Raw genomic sequence first — 20,769 nt, forward strand, 5'->3', positions numbered from 1 at the left:
TTCTGCAATGTGTGGAATTGCCCCATGCCATGGAGGGCCGTGCTGCATCCTGCATACATTTCTAACTCTCCCCTGGACATTCATGTAGGTGAAAACCTATTGATAATTAACCAAACCTACTGCCTATCTCCATTTATATATAAACTTCCTCTGTGCACTATTTTATTACATACTGAATTTCCCAAGAAAGTAAGTCATCGAAAAATCAAAAGATATTAGTTTTATTTTGCTTGAAACTTTACAAAGAGTCATCTACCATTTTGAACATTCAGAAAATTATGTCACCAACAATATCGCCACTGTGGTATTAGGTATTGTGTTAGTCACGAATACAAAACCATCTTTATCAGACTGCATTTTCAGCTAGCCCAGTCAGTTATTCCACTTTAACTTACAAATATTTTGATTTAGCCCTTATTCTAAAATGAGAAATGTAAAGACAAAGTGTAAGTACAACCCAGTTTTACTGCTCTGAAAGCTAGATTTATTCATTATAAGCAGGTGCAAGCATCTGACCACTTCATGATGTATTTTAGTGTAGTTGTACATTTGCTTATGGAACACCCAAATTGTATTACAAAACTTTTCATCTACTTCTTACTCAGATTTCCACTATATTGATTTTTAGAAATGGTGTGCGTGTGTGTTAAATTATCTATGAGTTTTCTTTTCTCATGAAAAAAATCGAGGCCCAGAGAGGTGACAGGTCCCACCCAAATTAACTAGCTATTTAGTGGCAAAGTCAAAGAGAAGATCCTTTTACTGAGCTCTTCCCATAAGGCTCTGTACTAGTCACTTTTGATACCTTTTAATCATTCCTTCCATAAATATGTAATGTCCACCAATGCTTAGCATTGTGCAGGGTCTGATGTTCCCAAGCGGAACATGTCATACTCCCTAGCCTCAGAGGGAAGGCAGACCAGGAGAAAATCAATAACCACAAATGTATAAATAGATGAAATGGTGGTGGCACAGGAAGAAAGGCTCTAACTCAGGCTGGTTCAAGAACCTCTTCCAAGAGGAGGTGACACTTGAGCTGAATCTTGAACGGTGGTTAAGAGTTAGCCAGATACATAGGGGAGGCAAAAGAATGTCAGGCAGAGAAGGCAGATGATCCTGGAGGAAAGTCGGAGAATACTTGGTGCTCCTGCAGAATGCAAAGTACCTCAGTTCGGCATCAGCTTAGGGTGAGAACACAGAAGGGGTGAGGGGTGGAGCTAGAGAGAATGGAAGGACGCAGCCCGTGGAGAACATGATTTCCCGGGTCAAGGAAATTGAACTTCCCCTTGAAGCTCATGAAGGAAATGATAAAGCTTTTAAATAGATGTGTGACACCAGGTAATTCACTCTGATGGTAATATAAATTTTAAAACGGAACGTATTGCAGTAACACAGACAAGAAATGATGAGGAACTCGATTAAGAGTGGCCTTGGGCGGAGAAGATGAAACAGAGTACAATGATGCATGGGAAGCAGAATTAGCAGGATTTGGTGACTGATGACATTTTCTAGATTGAGGGAGAAGGCAAATTTGAGGGTGGTTCCAGGTGTCTGGCATAGACAATGGAGAATGATGAAACCCTTCACTGAAATAAAACTGTAGGCGGGAGGGAGCAATTTGGTCAGGAGGGCGAGGCAGAGAAAGGATGAGTTCACACTGGGACATGCTGAGTACAAAGTACAGACGGGCATCCAGGTGGAGATATGGATCTGAAATTCAAGAGACAGGTCTGAGGTAGAGATACTGAAGATACCAGTCTGTGAAACATCAACATCTGTATTACCTCATTTAACCCCCACCACCACCTTATGAGATAGCTGTCAATAGCCTTATTTGATAAACAAGAAAATCAAAGCTTGCCCAGTCACATAGTTGGAGACGTAAGATTTCTTCCATGTCCATCATGACTCCAAAGCCCATGCCCTTCCTATCACACCATATTGTCTTCCAAATCAGGAACCTCATAACTCCCAGCAAGGCATTTTTTATTACTCCAGCCTGTCCTTCTCAGTACTTATGATCTTCAATTAAATCTAGCAGAATGATTGCACAGAGTACATCTCTCCAGAAATCACTATAAATGACTTCCAGACTTCTTGAGAAATCTGGTTTCAGAAACAAGGTGATATATGTGGTAACTGGACATGTGGTACCAGGGACATGTGGACAATGGGTGAATGACTTCCGAAGCCCCCTCTGGAGCCCACAGAGAAGCCCCTGTTAGTCCTTTATCTGAGTTCACAATATGAAGTCACAGCCCTAGACAGAAAGTGCCAAAGGAGGATCGGATCCCAGAGCTCTCACTTAAGGTCTCCAGGATTCAGGAAATTACTCTCATTTTTTAGGAAAACAACAACCTGGATTTGAATGGGTAAAATCCACTTCAGATAATAAACTGCTCCATTTATTTGATATCTAAGTAAATTTGTTTCAAGAATACCAAGGCAAAGAGTGCCGTAAGCATTCATCTTCTGAATTTCACATCAGGTAAAGAAGGGAGGAGGAGGGTAAGTGGGCAATTGTGAAGGGAACCTGCTCGAAGTCACAGATGGGCTTGATGATCACAAGGAAATAAGCAGCTGTCAGACCTCTGCTCCCCCAGTTGCTGCACACAGCTCTCCCCAGGTGCTGGGCAGAGTATCATGCTTGCTCCTTGTGCAGCACCCCAGGCAGTGCAAGATTGATGGCACAGAAGATCCAAGTGCTTATCACACGCCAAAGTGAAGGAGTTTACACATGATTAAAAACAACTTCCTGTTACCACGAGACAGCAATCTGAACTGTGAGCTAAAATATTTTGGCCTGCCTCATCTTACCCCATTCACCCAAGTTCTATATTCACAAAGAGCTTGTAGAAGAAGTCACCTCTCAGCTCCACCTAATCCAGATTTAAATCAACCATAAGCATCTTCTCCCAGAGCTACTGGGAGAAGCCATCACCAAGAGCTTTGTGCTGACCCTCGGATGACCAAGCCCTTCCAGCAACGCATCTCCCTGTCTGGACAGGCTAGTCATTTGGTGAAAGTTTAAGAACGTGATGCTGTAGTCATCACATTCCTGCCATCATCACATTCCCAGAATTTTTGGATCTAGCTGTGCAGACAGACTGGACAAGACACCACTGCTGCTGTTGTTATTCAGACACCAATCCAAAACCTGCCCCCACGGTCCAAGTTCTCCCAGAAGCTGAGCTATCCGGTTAAGCAAAAGTCAAGTGTGCATGGATGGTTTACAAATTCTTCCCTCCTTCCCCATCTTAATTTGTACCAGGTATTGCCGTAGTCCCTTCCAGGATACTTCCTTACAACAGCAATCACCCATCCTACCCCCACGCGGCAATCTAGAAGACAGAGGTGTCACCCGTAAATTGACTAAAGGAGCAAGTTCTGCAGTCTGGACAGTTTAAATCATGATTTGGTGGGATGCAAACAAAGAACTCTACATTTGGGGAATCTGTGTGCTTGTTCCCACTAAGCCCTGAATCCACCCCTTCACAGAGACGGTAAACTTGAACAGCAGTTCTTCAACTATAAAACCAGGACATTACTAGTCACCTGTCCTGCTAGCCTCTTGTGAATGGTGTGAGGATAAAATAACAGTAAAGATGTAAATATGGATTAACAAAGCCAAAAATATAGCACATGGTGTTATTACTGAGTGCTGATAAATGCCTCTATACCATGTATCACACCCAAACAGGATTAACATTTTTAATACATCTAGTTTTGACCACTCTGAGCATCAGAATCTTGGTTTCAATAGCCCATGCCTGAAGAAAGCCTTTCACTGAAAACCTTATGAAATTGACAATAAAAGATAATAAGGGATGATTGGCTCATGCTCTGTAATAAGAATTGTGTATTAGCTTATCAGATATTCTTAAATACTGCAACTTGATCCTAAATTTTCTCTCCCTAAGAAACTAGTGAAAACTCTTAAACAGTATAGCCAAGACATAGTTCTCTCCTGGACTTTTTTCTTATTTTCTACCTCTTGAGAAATCTCTTCTCTAAGACATCTGTTTCTATGAATAATTACAGAGAGATCTTAGTTTGTATCTGTGCAATCGCCCAAAGTGAAGTTCCTAAGAACCAAGTCAGTATCCACTGAAAATGAGCCCTGCTCCCTCCAAAGTGGTTGGCAAAAGGTGAACTGCAGTTTGACCCAGGAACAGCCATATCGCCATCTGCTCTCTGCCCCATCCATCATTACTTCCTTCCACAAACATTCAATGACTGCTTACAACATTCCAAGTGCTACTTGGGAAAAATGGTTCTCAAAAAAACACATGTGAGCCTTCCTTTTGAGGAATCTATTCTCCATACCCAGGTTTGCTTAGGAGGATGGGTTCTCCCTATGAGAACTAGAGCCATGGGGTTTTCTACAAACAGCCCAAGCAGAAAGTACCACTTCCTGTTGTTGTCTGAGTCTAACATGTATCCCTAATTGTCCAGAAAACTGGATGCCATAACCATGGCGGCATGTCTCCAGAAGTGGCAATCAGCAGAACAGCTCAAGGTGTTTCTGTTTCATTACTTCACAGGATGCCACTTCCAGGGGCTTCTTATGCCTCACTCCATGGTAAGCCTCATAATGGTAACAACAGCCCCTTTGAACACTTACTATGTGCCAGGCCATGTGCAAAGAATTTTGCATTTAATCTGCTCAACACCTATTATCATCTGTTCTGTACAGATGAAGAAGATTAAGTAACAAATCCAAGCTCGCCAGTGGCAAGTGGTGGAACAAAGACTCAACCCTAAACTGACTCCAAAGACTATCCACATATTGAAGAAGACGAATACAACACAGCCAGGGGAGCTATCAAGTTTACAGCAGTAGAAGATTTTTTCTTTTGGGTCCCAACATGGCTGGGAACAGAATTGATTCCCTTCCAAGAAAATCCAATCTGATCTCTGTGACTCAGAAAAAATAGGAAAGTGTTATATAAGCTGTTCAGGATCCAAGAAGGTAAAATCAGCAAGCATGACAAGAGCATTCTTTTTTTAAATATCAGCAAGGTTCTAGGTGCTGAGAAAGACCTAATTATTGTCAGGACATACACAAGGCTTTTCTCCCTCCCTCGTGGCTCTCAGAGTGGTCTGCAGGCCCTATGGGGATCCTCCTGCCACTTCAGGGGAGCAGATGGATGTCCAAATATGGTGGCATCCACTTTGTAGTTGTCACTCGGAGACTGACAAAAATAACGACCAAATTCAGTCCCCTCTCTGTCCCATATGCCCTGATAGCCAAGCTCAGGGAAAGGGGCAGTGTGCCTCATGCCACTTTCTAGGATAGGCCTTGTTATTTGAACGTGTTAAAAGATAAACCAAAAGCATACTAAAAATGTTAAGACTTCATTTGAGTAAAAATAAATTCAAATCGGGCAGCACGAAACTGGAACTGGTTAGGCGCACTCCACCAACAGGAGCTGGGGAAAGACTTTTACAGAGAAAAGGGGGAAGCAAAGCAAGGAAATTATTGGCTGTCTATAGCTTAGAGCCTAGTGTACTGTCTGTGACTTGTTGCCCTTAGGGTTTTGATTTTGTAACCTGGAGGCATTTACAGGCTTAGATTTTGCTTTGCGTATGGGGGCCCTCACAGCCAGTCTAATGGCCTCCTTGTTTAATTAGTTTAATAAACAAAAGGCCATCCCAATCAGCACTGCAGTTTTCTTAGCAACTTTCCTTGAACACACCCTGCTCAGAGCGGGGTTTCTCTGGTTTCTTGCTTCCTACATCCAGAGCTGGGAGAGGGGGAAGCTCAGATTCCTTCATTGGTCAGGAAGAGGTTGGAGGGAAGAACAGCCTCTTTGTAAAAGGCCTATTTGAAAAGGCATGAACAGATGAGTTAGAATCTGGGACTGTGCCCAGGTGGAGGTCTTGCCTGGAATTCCAAATACATTCTTTCTATTATTAAAATAATATAGGGAATTGGGGTGGCTTATTGCTTCTCTGCATGGAGTCAATTTGGCTCATGCTGTGTGATCATTTAAAATCTGGCCTCAAATAGTGCCAGTTTCAAAATCTTTTCATTCTGGGTATGTTTCCATTCCACACAATGAGCCATGGCTGTTCTCTAAACTCTTTCTCCAAGCAAAGAGTAACTCAGTACGTAGACTGAGCCTCTTGCCAGAAGTAATGCAATTGGTCAAGCTACCCAGTGTCTTGTTCCTCTGGCCACCCCCTGCTGCCTTGACCATGGCCAGTTCTCTAGTTCACTTCTCAGGTCTATCTTCTCACCTCCCAGAGAGGCACAGACCTCCCTTTGTGGTCCAAGAGAAGGTGTTTCCAGGTGACTGGATACATATGGCATTTTCTCCTTCCAACGGGAGGAGAGAAGCCCTGCCCTGTCTCTCCCACTAAGCGGTGAGTCATCACATACCGGATGACAGAGCCTTTGGCAAAGATGAATGGGGGTAGGGGCGGAACCAAGATACACCTACATTTGCCTCCCAAGAGCTCCTTTGCCTCAGTATTCCCTTGACCTCAATATTCTCCCAAAGAAACATGGGTCAAATACAGAAAAATCACCAGGTATTCCATGAAGCATCTGGTCCGCCAAGAAGTAAGCAAAAGGAAAAAAACATGGATGTATATAATTCCTTGTCTCAATAGCTGTGACTAGCCCATCTGTGTTCCCAAAATGACCTATTCAGGCTTCGAGGCATCTGGAGCAGTGAGACTCACCCCTGTGAGCTCCTGGATACCAGTGAGACAATGCTATGAAAAAAAATCTGCTGTCCCTGTAACTTGCACAGAAACCTCAGGGAGCTGCGAGCACATCACCACTGCCTTCTGCTACCACTTCCAGTTCCTTCATCACGCCTTTCCTCTGGTTCACCGAGGACATCCTACTTTATCTGAGGCCCAGAGCAGATGAAAACGCAAGTGTAAAACACCCCCAGAGGAGCAGCCAGTTGTCATGATCTCTGAGAGGAAGGAACGAAGATGGTGTTTTATTTTTAAGCAGCCCATGAGATTTCAACGATTGCATTAAAATTTTAATCACAAACTCCTTAAGTTAGGAAGAAAAAAAAAATCCACAAAGGACTCATTGTAGAAGAGAATTTCACCATTTGGAGCTCTTTTATAAATTTGTGTCAGATCACAATTTGCTGTCTGGGAAATGTAAATTAGTTATTAATGAGCCAAAATTCTAACATCAAAGCCTGTGCATCCACATGCCAGGGAGAAACAAAGAGCTTTCACGGTGCTATCAAACTGCTCTGTGCGCTGGCCTAAATGCAGCATTCATTTTGACACTCTCTGCTGCCTTATGAAGGAGATCAATTTTTGCAAATGTAACTGCACAGGGCACCCGGAACATTAGCATCCCCTCCACCTGACGACTGCGTGACTGTCAGAATTTCAGGCAACAGGCAGGCTGCATCAAAATGTGCCTTTGCACAGAGCAAGGCTGATGCCCCCTTTCTTTGCTCAGCTGACAATTTGCAAAGCTCGTTTAAAATTTTTGCAATGTGACCTTACCCAGGTGGAATGGGGAACGCAGATCTGTTTTTGAACTATTCACATAGAGTTTGCTTCATATCTTCAACCCTTTCTTTGTATTTGGAGGGAGATCAAGAGTTTAGATATAAATGGCGTACACAGAATGAGACAGGAGGACAGTGTTTTGGGGCCTGCGGAAATGGCGATCATAGGAATCTTACAGGAGTCCTACTGGCATTTGGAAATATTTACGTATTCATTCTTCCAGCAGACACTACGAGTGCTCCTGCTGGGTGCTACCCTGTACCAGCCGTGGAGATAGAACGGTGAGCAAAGCAGACAGATCCCTGCCCTCACGGAGCTCCCTGCCTGGTAGAGAGGACAGGCTGTAAGTAATCATTCCAATCATTCTACAGACGTGTTGAGGGTTGGGGAGGAAACCCCCAGAGAAGGGTTCCTGGCCTGGTTAGGGGGCCAGGGATGGCTTCCATGAGGAAGTGACACTTAGGCTGAGCCAAAGAAGGAGAGTAAACTGGGCAGAGACAAGACTAAAGTACAGGTAAGAAGAGGTCAAGGTGAATGGAATCCATAAAGTGATGCGAGTTGAGAGCAGAGAGAGTGATGCCTCACCTGGCTCCCTGACCAAGATTCCTCCTCTCCCCAGAGCAGGTGTCCCTGACCTCCACTCCCAGGCTTGGCTCGGGTTAGGTTCCCTGGCTGTCCTGAGCCAGGGGATGTTTGGAGTGGCCTCAGTTCCAGTGTTCAGGTGACTCCACACTTACTGCTGTGCCCTCCCACCCAATGACAGTCAGGTCTGTGATGTCTGCACTTAGATCCCAGATTTGGTAAGAAGGCCCCTCACTGAGCCTTGGTCCATGGCCAGCCCTCCTGCCAGGTTGCCTATCTGGATTTCCTCCTGTTGCCCGCTCTAAGTTTCTCTGCTGTCCAGTTTTTACCTATCCTCTTTCTGACCCCTGCCCTCATGGAACCTTCCTGATAGGCCATCTGGTTCAACGGACTCCTATTTCCCGTAACCATCATTTCCCAGTACAGTGTCCACCTGCTAAACCAGCTCCCCTCCCCAGCACTGACCCACTCCACAGTGGGCAGGTCTTATTTCCAGGTCCTGACCACTCCTTGGAGGACCTCCAAACTTCCTATCCCAACAGGATGGGTCAAATTCTCTGAAGGAGAGCTTTGAAAGGTGAGAAAGAAAAGGAGACGTAGAGAAAAGAACAAAGTAGACATGATCAGTGTAGGAAGAGAACCAGAAAAGTCTCAGAGTCTCTGGAAGTGAGGCCCAGGCTTTGGTGGTTTCGCAGGCAGGCATACTGCTGACCTCTGACCCACAGGATCTGGGCTCTGCCTGCCTCGTGCTTTGTCTTTCACTCCCCTATTCCCCACCCCAGATCTCTCACCCAGAACTCTATACTCCAGTCATGTTGAATGTTTTTCACTTCCTCCAACAGATTAGTTGGAAGACCCTCAAAAATACTATTTTCCGTACCTATAATTACACATGCTCCCCCTTGCCTGGCCAACCCATCTTTAGGTGCTCTGCTTGGACAACACTCTAACCCCTGAGTCCATCCTGGACCGCCCTCTCAGTTGGGTGCCCTCTGACACATCCCATGTCTCCCTGAACTTCCTGTATCAGGGGTCTCACCACGCTGCACTTTCGTGGTAAGTTTATTTGTCTCCTTGGCAAGACTCCACACTCTGTGAGATGAGACAGCTTCTTTAGTTTGTTTTGTCATCAGTTTATCTTCTGCCCAGTTATTGAGTGCTCAAACACACAATAGAGACCCAATAAATATTTGTTACATAGGTGGGTTGATGAATAGCCACACAAATATCTCCTCCTCCACCATTATCCAAGGAAGAAAACAGAATTCTCTTTCTTCGACCGTGACAACGGATAAGTACCATGTTCATGGGCACCCCCTCCTCTACAAATATCTTGGGAGCATGAGAGCCTCACTGAGTATTTCAGGGTGCTTGAGCTCCTTTACTATAGCAAGCAGAACCCAGAGAACCCACCACAGGTGGACAGATTATAGGTACTCACACTGTTATAGTTGCCTTCACCCAGCTTCACACACACGTCCTCCTTAGGCTGGGTCCCTTCCCAGGCAATCTCAGCTCCAAGGCCTGCAAAAAAATAAATAAATAAAAAAGTTCTTTCTAGTTACATTTTTGGATGAGACTGCTGACAGACCCCCCTGCATAGCCTCCTGGCATGCCTACGCTGGAACTTCTCCCTGTTTCCAGAAGTGCCATCATTCTTTGCACTCAGCCTCAAGAAGCTCCTTTGAGAGCTGCTCCTCCCACTCTCAATTCAAATACTTTATACACCGTTCCTAAAATACCTTTTCGTCATTTCTACCGTTTCATTTATAAGCTTCCCAAAGTGTATTTCCCAGAATAGGAGATCTTGAAGAAAGAGTTCCACAGTCACATAAATTTGGGAAACTGTGTATGGATTTATGCCCCTCTTGGAGATTCACAACATGTGAAGCGCCAAGACGTCATGCATTCATAAATTCTGCCACAGATTTATGGTCCAAATGGCATGGTTTGTTCAATCATTGACACATCCCCCTGTGGCACACACGTGTACAACAGTGAGAGACAAACTATAAGTTGAGAAAATAAAAAAGGCATGACTCAGCATAAAAACAGAATAAGCATCTCAGAGACCAGAAACGTAATGGAAACACAAAGCAATGAGCAAGGCTGGAGACCCAGGCCAGCTGGTTCTGAGAGCAAGCATGGGTGCTGGTAATTCCTCTCCTGTGGGACAGAGAGGAATAAAATTGTTTGGTGAGAGAAAGGAGACTCAATTCCCTGCTTGCTGAACATCTATTAACATCCTGCAGACAGGTGTTTCACAGAACACACTTTGGGACGTGTTGCATTTTCCCCTTTCTCCTCTACTTTTGCCTCACATTGCTGGCCTAAAGGCTCTCAGATCCCTATAATTTGCCCAATTCTGGTACATACTGTTTGCCTCACTAAATATTAGCCTTCCCTGAACGGATAGGAAAAGTTTTATTACAAAATCCAATATAAGGAATTTTTCTCAGTTCTTCTCTCTCTCCTTTTCCTCCTCCTTCTCCTCCTTCTCTCCCACCCTCCCTTCCCCCCTCAACTTCTCCTTAGGAGCCCTCTTCCCCACCTTCCACTCACATCACTGACCTCTGTAACTGTTGCCCCAATAGTCACTCAATGGTCATAGCCAAACATAAGTTTTCAGACTTCCGCCTCTGTGATTCTCTCCTCTTTTCTGCACTGCCAAACACCCCTCCCCATGAGCCTGGAGAATTCTTGGCCTCTGCAGTACTGCACCTTCTCATCTCTTCTACTTCTCTAAGTGCCCCAATTCTTTATTTTCCTTCCCCTACTCTGAAATAAGAGTCCTTCTGATGGCTCTGCCCTCAGCTCTCTTCTCCTTTTTCTCCTTATTTTCACATCTGTCCCCCAGATGCACATATCACTCAAAATTTATTTATCAGTCTCCATCTCACTCCTCACATTTCCAAACATCTACCGTGTTTCCCTGAAAATAAGACTGGGTCTTATACTAATTTTTGCTCCAAAAGATGTATTAGGGCTTATGTTCAGGGGATGTCGTCCGGAAAAATCATGTTAGGGCTTATTTTCCGATTAGGTCTTATTTTCGGGGAAACACAGTAGGAGTTTTGAGGACATTGTGATTTAAATGCTGATCCAAATATGGATGGTTGGATTTATTTCTGTGTGTATTGTTGGTTGTGTTGGTTGTGGGGTATTTATTTTCATGGTTAAAGCACAGACTCTGGTGACTAAACAATAGTGGTCCATTTTTTTCACTCATTGACTTGACTTTATATCCAACTAGTTTATAACTTTTCTTAATCATGTGAAAGTTGCCTGCTACAGCCATGAATCCTATTGAATTACTGACTTCTTGTAGAGTTAATAATTTTAAACACATTAAAAGTCCCATATACCAAACATATATATATCAATATGCAGGCACATTGCTAAATATTATTGAATGTTTTATTATCCCATAAATAATTTTCAAATTCATTCACTATATTTTTACATTTCCAATGCATTATTTTTATTTAATTGCTGTGTTTAGCTGAAATTTTTCAAGTCCATTTTTATCTGCTTCTCAATTTTCTCTTCTCATATTTGTACATTTTGTTTAATCTTTTAAAGGCTTTTGAGTAAATATTTACATATTTGTGCATGAATGTATAAAATCCTATTCCTTGGTATAAAATCATACGGATATGAACACACATATACAACCTTCCTTAGCCAAATTTGCTTGGAAATGGAAAGACAGAAAAACACATCAAGCACAATAAGTCGACTTATTACAGTCACACTATAAATCCATCCTGTCTGAAGTTGAATCCATCTTCTCCATTTTTACTCTTATGTCTGCCCTCTACACCCCCAAAATAGCTTGAGACAATTTCTTTCTCTTCCTCACTTCTCAGTTTTTTTCCATTTTACCACCATTTTCCCAGTTACCTAAGTTCCAACTTCAATGCTAAATTACACTCCTCCTTTCCATTAGCCTTCTCACCATAAAACCCCAAATCCCTCAAAATCAGTTGTGAAGCTCTTCCCACTTTTCCACCACAAAGTCTCTCATCACACAGAAGTGCTCTTCAAATATCCTTTCACCTAAGAGACAGGGGCCTGAGTCAGAAAATGATTCTCTCGGCAGTAGAACTCCTTGAAGTACCCGCATATGCCATATAACCTGCATCCTCTGATGAAGTATCTTGTCCTAAGAAGGGGTCTGAGAGAGCCAGATAAAGGAATGATATCCTCTGAATCCAGGCAAGGGGACCAGGACTAGGTATTGTACCACAGGAAATATCTAGATGCAACCATTATAAAGAAAACTTTGGCCTACCCAATCAGAGTATGACCTGACTGGCATCAGGGCATGGAAATTTGGGTAACTGATTGAAAATGGAATCAGTCAGGACCACTCCCTCCATTTTTACTGCAACCATCCAAAGAATCACATCTACGTCCCAGATGACCAAGCCTTGTTCTTTGTTAGACATATCATGTTTCCCCAAAAATAAGACCTAGCCAGACCATCAGCTTTAATGTGTCTTTTGGAGCAAAAATTAATATAAGATCCGGTCTTATTTTACTATTATATAAGACCGGGTATTTAACTTTATAATATAATATAATATAATATAATATAATATAATATAATATAATATAATATAATATACTGTAATATAATACCGGATCTTATATTAATTTTTGCTCCAAAAATCACATTAGAGCTGATTGTCTGACTAGGTCTTATTTTGGGGGGAACACGGTAGTTCTCTGGAATAGAAGCAATTCAGACAGGATGAAATATTCTGTGGGGATACTCAGATCCCTTTGTCTAAAGCTGCTCTGACCCCAAACTTTTGTGAAGTTTAATGATAAAAAATAGTATCTCTAGAACCAAGATAGACCTGGGTTCATTTCCAGTCTCTGATATTTACCAGCAGAACTACTGCGAAAATTCTTTAACATTATCACTACTGCTGCTACTCCTATTAATAAGGATTATAGCAGTAGATGCTAGAATGTATGGAGTTTTTACTATGTACTCAATAGAAAGCCTTAGTCTTCCAAGCTGTAAAATTGGGTTTATATCCTAGATTGACAGTATTGTGAGATATGGTAAGACATACGTGTAAATCGCCCAGCACAGAGCATACACTCAGTTAATGGTAGTTATCATTATTTTTTGATGTTATCATATCTATATAGGAGACTATATCTTGTGTAGATGCATAGTCTTATCTCTTGAACAATAAATTAGTACAGTTGTCTTCTGGCATATCATTTAGCCTCTTAAGAGTTTAATAACCTCTGCAAATACTGATAAAACTAGATTCTAGTCTTATATCAATAAAGACTAGACCCTGGACTCTGAGAGACCCAAAGAAGTAAAATATCTCTGTGGTTGGGATCACAGACTCTTGAATCAGAATGCCTGAGTTTGTATGCCAGGTCTTCCACTTAGGGACAATATGTCCTCTCTATGCCTCGGTTTCCTCCTCTGTAGAATGGGATTAATGATCAGACCTTCCTCAGAGGAATCATGTGAGAATTCAGTGAGATAATGTAACCTTCACAACACTTCTATGGGGAGGCACCATGAATATTAGTCACTATTGACAGAAGAAGAGAGTGGCATTTAGAGAAATTAGGTAATTTGCTCTAAATCAGATGGCTAGTAACTGGCAGAGCTGAACCCAGATCTATCCATCTCCAAAGCCTGAGTTCTTAACCATATTCCACCATCCAACTGGCCCTCCAACCTCTAGCACTGGGCAGTTAGCTCTGTAAATCCAAGTCTCCTTTTATACTTTAAGGTGCTTGAGGGCAGAAATCATATATCTTATTCATCTTTGTTTTCCCTTTAGCACATTGGCCTTACTTTACATATTGCAATGTTCCTGAGCCAATGTTGAGTGGCTAATCAAATAAATAAATGAGTGCATGAATAAAATAAACCAAGAAAGACCTTTGTTAAGAGAATAAGGTTCAAAAGTATCCTCAGTTAAGAAGAGTAGGAATTAAGAAGAAGAGGAGGAGAAGGAAGAAGGAAACAGCATTTGTATCTGCATAGCCAAAGGTCATTACAATCCTTTGAGAGAAGGGGGCGGGGGGGGGCGGGGGGGGCTCATTGCAGGGAGTTAAGGAAGGAAAGGTTGGATAGAAAAAAGCAGCAGGTAGAGATCACTTATTTAAAGGCCATTCCTATAAAAGGAAGGTATCGTGAAGAGCTGTCTCTAGAAAGGGAGCAAAGTCAAGTGAAGAATTGTCTTTGCTTTTTATAAAACAGACTAAATATGATATGTTTGCAGGAAGAGAGGATTAACTCCCATATAGGAGAGAGAGATTAAACATTCGGAAAGGAAAGCGATCATTGCAAGAATAATGTTCCAGAAGAAATCAGAGATTGGACCTGGAGTTGTTCAATCTGTGGATTACAAACCTGTACTTTGGGAATGGGATGGGATGAGATGGAACAGAATGAAAATTATTAGACTGTATCATATTTTAAGAGGTGTGTGTGTGTGTGTGTGTGTATGTGTGTGTGTGTACTGAGTCACCATTTAAAGTGCATATTTTTTTACTGTGAGTCATGGTCAAAATATGTTTTAAAACAGTGGTCATAGGTTGAGAGTTTAGATTTAAGTTTTCTGAGTCTCGCCAAGCTGTTAGCAATGGTGTGGATGCCGGCACTAACCCTACCACAACTCAGTGAAACCCATCCATCCCATCTTCTGTCTTTCTTCTCTTTCCCTCCTCCCTCCCATCCACCTTCCCTCTCCCCTCATTCCTTCTTTTAATAAACATTTATTGAGTATCTATCTATTACCTACCATTCACTTTTCTAGGCCCTGGGCATAAATTTCACTTAGATACAGTCCTATCCTTACAGAGTTTACAGCACAGTGTTTAATATCTAGTAAGAATAACCTCTGGGCATCCAATTGCGTTCACGGCACAGACGGGACCCACTCTCCTCATTCTTGCTTTGTGACCTTGTCCCTGGCCCAGTCTTGTCTTCTCCCCCCATTTTCCAGATTCACTTTCTCCTCTCAAATCTGAATAATCAATGAGGTCTCTCCATGGCTCTAACCCTTGCTCTTCACCTTAATCATACTCACCCTCATGTGACTGTGGCCCAATCTGGTCCCAGCCTTAGTTCCAACTCCCATGCCTGGGACTCACCCACAAGCCCAGGCTGCTGCCCAACTCATGAAAGATCTGCCCTCTCCACACACAAGAGGGTTGCATCTCAGGGAGGGACCAGGGGAAGATAAGTCTCCCAAGCAGACTTCGCTCACAGCAGGATGCCAAAATTCCTGAGAGGCGCTTTCAGTTGTGACTTGGCAGCAGCCCTGGAAGACAGACAGTGTGGCCGTTCACATCGTGTCAACATGCTCACCCCGCATGTGCGGGCTACTGTATTTGGCTATCCACCTAAGCCAGGTTCTTGTTTTTCCAGTTTTCTCCTATTCCATAGGCAGCTCTTCCAACTGTGGGCTTAACTTCAGGCATCCAGATTTTAAATAAGGCTCCTTGCATTACGCTAATTAAAACAAGAGAAAGTTCTCTACTGAGATTTGTGAGAGAAAAGTCTGCAAAGTTTTCAATGCTTTAGAGTCACCAGATGAGAAAGGAGAGCAGCTTGAAAACAACCTGTGAAAACAGCTGTTTGGTAGATGATCTTGATGAGGTTAAGGAACAAACCAACTTTAATAACCCATGGCAATGCATGAGGGGCCTACGGGGCACCCCAAGGAGTGACGGAGGGGCGTGGGGACTGGTGCTCCAGGCTTCCATTCCTGCTTCATTCAAAGCAGCTCTGAAAGTATGTGTTTCACATGTCAGCTTCTGTATATTTAGCTTGAAAAGAGGGTTGTACTGCTTCTACAGCAAAGAAGCAAGTTAAAAAAAAATCATACTGTGCCATGATTTTTATGACATTAAATTAGACCCCAATTACATCAAGAGAAAAAAAGTACCGTAAGCAGATGTTAAGCTCTGGTTAATGATATGTATGCCACTTAGGGAAAAGTTTACTGATGTCTGCATGTTACCTTGAAATATATGAAAAAAAAAAAAAGAAGAAGAAGATAAATTAATGAAAACATGGGAGGATGGCTAGATAGGGAGATTCACAATAAAGCAAGTACAGTGAAATGTTAATGGTAGAATCAAGGTGGTAGGTTTACGAGTATTCTCAGTAAACTCTTTCAACATTTCTGTATGCAAGTTTTAATAATAAAATGTGTTGGGGAAATTGATACCAGATGTATATGTTCCAATAAATGTTTTCTTACCTCTTAAATTTTAAAAAGAAAGAAATGATGCCTGTATCACCTGTTTACATGACCAATCTTGTTTTCCTGTGGATAAAATGGAGAAAACTGAGGTGATTACTTTGGGAAAGTAAAATGCAGATATTTTTTCTAGTCAATCATTTATTCATTAACTTTTAATACCATGGCTATTTGAACTTCTAAAAACTGCTGGGTTTAATTGTAGCACCTCACATTTCTATAATGCAATAACCTTTTGTAAGTAAATAAGTTCTTTCACACATGTTGCTTTGTTCAAAATTGACGGTTATGTAAGATGGATAAGAAAGTATTGCTTTGAGACTTCGTGGCCTGTCTTGGTTACACAGCTAGATTTTGAAATGGAAATCACATCTTCTGACTCCTAGGTCAGGGGATGATGACAAGGGGAAGAAAGTACAGGCACCTATAAACCCTCAGATTGAAAGAAACACAAAGCAATGAGACAGGAATGTACACGTTGATGGGATGATTGGGCATGGTGGTTAAACATCATTGCATATTCCCTTCTAACTTTTTAACTATTACTTAATCTCTTATGGGTGAAAATTTTACAGTAAATGATTTACTAATGCTTTTATGAGCCCTCACAATTTTCCTTATTTCAAAATATTCTGGATAGGTATTTAAGTTCAGAAACTATGGTGTGTGAGAACTTGGAATTCTGCAAAGTACTCACAATGAACCCCTATGTTATTAATCGCTGAAATGCAATAGACCTCAAATTCTCCCTTGATAAAGTGGGAGAAGCCAAATTTACAGAAAGACATAGGTTTACTTGAATTTTATAAGCAAAATGGTTTTTTTGTGATTTTCTAATCCCACTGTTACCTACCTGGAGTTTCAAAGACTTCTAAGATAGAGTAACTTAAATTTCAAAACTTGTAATAGAAATCATGCACTTATCCAAAATGGTGATGGCTGAATTAAATCACTTCTGTATTTTCATCATATTATTCTCCTGTTTAGCCAACCTCATATTGGCTGTTATGTTTCTCATTCATTTTAAAAATCAAAAATCAAAAGAATTATCACTTAAATTCAAGTTAATCTACTGACAAAGTATTTCAAACCCTAAAAAGAGGATGGCAGAAGAATAGATAACCCCCACACACACAAAAAAGAGTCCTTTATGGGCTAATAATCTTGTCAAAACGCTGTTTTATTAATAATGAAATATAGAGAATCAAAAAAATTAAGTGACCTAAGTTCATCCAACAAACCAGACGAGCCAGAAATTAACCTATTATTCCTTTGGGCATAAAAGATGTGAATGTATTTTGAGACAGTTCATTATACCACGTTGATTTAAGCTTTTCTTTTTTAATTAACAAATGGCTGTACATTGGGTTGAGAATTCTGTACTTTGTTCTTTCTCAGATTGTTTTGGTGGTAAGGACAGCTTTTCCAATGGGGTTCACAGCTGCTTCAGCTGATAATCACTAGTCCTTCAAAAGCCGGACACTTCAACAGGATCGCCCATTATTTCTCAGCAAAAGCAGAGAGGACTCACACAGTTCATATGATGTCAGCAGAGCAGCAGCATCTTTTATGTGAAAAACAAGGAAGCAAATGCATTTTGCGAGAAATTCTTCAGTGCCGTTGGCCATCTACGGTAATGGAGAGGTTGAGAGAATAGGAGCATAGGTTCTGCGAGAATCCCAGTTCAAATCCCAGTTCTGCCACTAGAATTGGGCAGGTGGCTTAGCTGCTCAGTCTTCTTATCTGGAACATAGGGACAAACTATGCATATAGAATACATAGCCATTTATAGAACACAGCAAGAATTCAACTGTTAATAGCTACCATTAAAGCATTGAGTAAAGGTACCCAGGTACAAGAAGCCAGTGTCTCTGACTAGCCAGAAGTTATTACTGCCATTTTCTTTTAGGATAAAGTTTCAGATCCCTAGAAAAATAAAGCCATCATCTCAGAGGCTGATGTTAAACAGTAAGTTCCAGGGACTGTATCTTGAATCTGGTCTAGGGTAAGTCCTGCCAGGTATCTTGAATAGTAACAGGATTGTGTCATGATCACTCAGCTCGGGCCCCAAGGCACTGAAAAATCAACATAATTCTTTCACCCCTTGAACCTTGGTTTAGAGCTGGTCATATACCAGTCTGTGCTCCAGTCTGTGGGAGAATTTAACCACAATCTTTATTCCTCTGTCATGTCAGCCTCTGGGACAGTGAGGGCTTTACCTTGAAGTCACAGTTCCTTGGCTTGAAGCCCTCACCCAGTTCAGTTTCTAGGACTCTGAGCTTCCCATATCTCCCTTGCAATGGGCCCTGTTGGCTAACTCCTCCTGTGAGCACTTGATTATTCATACTCTGTGCTACTGTTGTTGAACGCAGGCAGTTACCCTGCCTTCACTCACTCACTCACTCACTCACTCACTCTCTCCCGCTGGTGATCTCATTTCCCCCAGCGACTCCTCCCCCAGTTGCGCCATCGCCATGTTCTGACAGCGACCCCAGCTGGAGGTGCTGATCGCAGACAGCGCATGCTGGCAGCACAGCAGAAGTGTCACCAGGGCCACACGGGTCCGGCAGATGCCTCCCAGGGCACTTACCCTGGAACTGAGCTCGTCACATACAAATGTGGAGTTGCCTAATGACCCAGAGGCAACCACACTCCTGGTACACTGAGATAAGAAAAACAAATCACCAATTTGCCCATTCATTATAGGTGATTGTTATGGAATCTCTAACTTAATATACTTAAAGCAAAGACAGTGTGATGTTATGAATGTGCCGTGAGTTTAAGCTTCACTGTAGAGTTGCCCTACAAAACAAGCCACACTTCAGGGGTTGGTTGTCTGCTCGCTGCATCAGGAGGACCACGCTCCAGAGGGCCACCACAAGGGTGACCACGATCCACGTCTGAGTCAATAACTGAGGCTTTGCTAATTAGCAGAGTAATGGTATAAATAACTGGTTAAATTAAACACTTTTTAAATAGCGTGATGAATGTTCGGAATTGATAGAAAGTGAAGCTGAGAAATGTGGATTGATTAAAATATTTAAAAACATTTCCCCTCTTGAGGGAAACGAGTATGAAAAATTAATGAGGCCCTTAGCCTTACCCCTGAGGCTGGTGCCCAAGGCCAGTCCCTAATAATCCTATGTAAACAGTCATGAACTTGGAAGATTGTCCTTGTGTGATGATTCAGGCAATGAGAGTCGCAGAATCCCGCCTCTGGGATCCAGCAGAATTGCCTCTGGAGGACACAGTTTTCCCACACCCAGAGGACAGTAAGCTGGAACTTCATCAAGCTTACAGAATAGCTTGCACAAGCTGCCTTCCTGCTTGTATGTTAATAAATGCTTAGTGAATAAATGGCTATATGTGTCTCAGTGGGGTGGGACTACAGCAAGACCAGTGAGGCATTCACCTCAGGCGCAAGACTGAAAAGGGTGCCAAAACAAATATTTTAATGCACTAAATTTTTTAAATCTATGATAAAATATCAAATTTTAACTAGAGACAGGCTGTTGATGTTTGGTTTACAACCTGGCATTATTGTGCATGGTTGTTTCCAACCAGCCTACAGATCTGGGACCACGCCCGGGGCCTCCCCACTGTGCAAATTTATGAGGGTGGACATGGCTTGCAAACAGATTGGGCAAAGCAGGCAGATGTGATACACAGTCATGGTGTTTGATTGTACAGCTTTTAACTTTTCATATTAATATCTATAATATATTATAATTATATAACATGTGTTCATTGTTTATTTTATAATTCTTAGTAATATGCCATATGTTTATCTAATGTATAGTATATATGTGATTATGTAATAAAATAGTAATATAAATCTGAACTTTTCACACAAAAGCACCCATTTTTCCACTTGCACAAGCTCCGACATGTCTGGGCACAGCACAGTATGGCAGAACTTCACCTGAGACTAGCTCTTCTCGTATCCTAGTAGTGAGGTTGCTGCCCAACAACTGGGCATGTTACAGAGTTTGCAACAGCGGCACATTTTCCTGGTCACATTTATGTTCCCTCCACAAGATACCTGCACTCGCATTATCAAAGTCACTGGGTGGACAAATTAATAGTTAGGTGTCTGAGAAATATGAAATTACAGCAAAAAAAAAGAAAGGAAAATGTATGTGTGTGTGATGGTGTGTGATGGTGTGTGATGGTGTGTGTGTGTGTGTGTGTGTGTGTGTGTGTGTGTGTGTTTAACCTAGCACCTATTTATTTAAATATGATATTGAGGAAATAGTTGAAATTTTTGAAATTATAGAAAAGTATAAAACACACACAAAAATCACTCCTAATTCTACTACACACACATACTGTAGAAAGCGTCTTAAGAGATTCCAAGGGGTGTCAGTCGAGAGAGTACTGACAGTACAGCGGAATCTTGTAAAGTTTGGGAAATTCTTAGTGGCATTTGAGA

At 42.0% G+C, this 20,769-nt stretch overlaps 2 long non-coding RNA genes across 2 annotated transcripts in view; both read right to left on the reverse strand.

Moving 5' to 3' along the window:
• Positions 1–15,457, reverse strand: part of LOC141571306 (uncharacterized) — a 40,705-nt gene extending 25,248 nt beyond the window's left edge. The window contains exons 1-2 of the long non-coding RNA XR_012496069.1: positions 15,223–15,457; positions 9,521–9,603 (exon numbers count right to left, since the gene is read on the reverse strand). This is a non-coding gene — a long non-coding RNA (uncharacterized LOC141571306). The remainder of the gene's footprint in view (positions 1–9,520; positions 9,604–15,222) is intronic.
• Positions 15,458–16,350: 893 nt separating this feature from the next.
• Positions 16,351–19,760, reverse strand: LOC141571307 (uncharacterized). The gene is made up of 3 exons (XR_012496070.1): positions 18,928–19,760; positions 17,869–18,080; positions 16,351–16,403 (listed from the first exon to the last, which is right to left on the reverse strand). It is a non-coding gene; the product is annotated as an uncharacterized LOC141571307 (long non-coding RNA).
• Between the last annotated feature and the right edge of the window lie 1,009 nt (positions 19,761–20,769).

Source organism: Rhinolophus sinicus, linkage group LG04 (genome assembly GCF_036562045.2).
Source record: "Rhinolophus sinicus isolate RSC01 linkage group LG04, ASM3656204v1, whole genome shotgun sequence".
Taxonomy (NCBI): domain Eukaryota; kingdom Metazoa; phylum Chordata; class Mammalia; order Chiroptera; family Rhinolophidae; genus Rhinolophus; species Rhinolophus sinicus.